This window comes from Emiliania huxleyi, assembly GCF_000372725.1.
Source record: "Emiliania huxleyi CCMP1516 chromosome Unknown EMIHUscaffold_14, whole genome shotgun sequence".
In the NCBI taxonomy this organism is placed as follows: Eukaryota; Haptophyta; order Isochrysidales; family Noelaerhabdaceae; genus Emiliania; species Emiliania huxleyi.
The window spans coordinates 901045-902174 of NW_005201192.1; positions in this window are offsets into that span (position 1 = coordinate 901045).

The following is a 1130-nucleotide window of genomic DNA, read 5'->3' on the forward strand; positions in this document are numbered from 1 at the left end:
CTCGGGAGGGGCGCTGGTCACTCCTTGGCGGCGCCTGCGGCCGGAGGGACGTGGGCTTCGGCGTGGCGAGCAGCGCGGGCGAGAGAGGGACGGCGCGCGGCTCCCAAACGAGCCGCACGGGCTTCGTCTGGGCCGCCGAGGCCAGCTCCTTGGTCGCGGCGGCGGGCGTGATGGCGAGGTGGGCCGAGGCAAGCGTTGAACGTGCCGCCTTGCGCCCCTGAGGAGGGACGTGCGTGCGTGGGGTGCCACGGGCGGGGGGGGAGCGGTGAGAGGAGAGCGGTGGGCACCCCCACGAGGGCTGCGCGGACGCCGCCTGCCCCCCCGACCCCGCCACTGACGGTGTGGGGGCGGCACGGTCGAGGGCACTGGCCGAGCGGGCCGTCCGAGTCGCCAGAGCGGTGCTCTGCCGGCCGGCGGACGCGCCCGAGAGTGGCCCGATAGGGCTCAAATTACGGAGCCGCTCCCCGGCCGTCCCGGGCGCCTGTCACGCGGGCCGATGGCCCAGCCGTCCTGTGAGTGGCTGGAGCAAAGGGGGGAGAGCTCAGGAGGGCGACGGGGCAGGGAAGGTGGCGGTGATGCGGTGCGGCGGGGTCTACTCGGCGGCGTGTAGAGAGGAGGTGCTAAAAGGCGACTATAAAGAGGCGTCTACGGGTCGTATGGTGCGCCACGACGGCGGGAGAGCTCTCTCCCGCCGCCCCGCGGGCCGCCCCGAGGGGCCTCGCAGCCCATGCCCTCAGGCGCCGCTGTCGCGGGCAGAAGGGCCGCCGTGAAGGTGTCTCGGCCGCCATCTAGAGGGAGCCGACCGGTCGGGTAGGGGAGGCAAGCGCGAGCGGGTGGAGGGCAGCCTCGACCCACCTACGGCGTTGTCGTGTTGGAGGGTGTGTGGGCGACCTTCCATTGAGTCAGAAGCGTCGCCGCGCGCCGCCATCGCCCGCCGTGTGCTTCTTTGCCGGTGAGCGCGCGACGCAGGCACCTATCGTCAGAGGGGGGGAGGGTGAAACGCGAGCGTTTCGTCGACCTAGGAGCCGCGGCAAGCGGCATGTAGCCCACTGATAGCCCCGACCCAGGCCTCGTAGCTTCAGATCCCGAGCGCCGGGTCGAGATAGCCGTCATGATTTCCCTATGCGCGA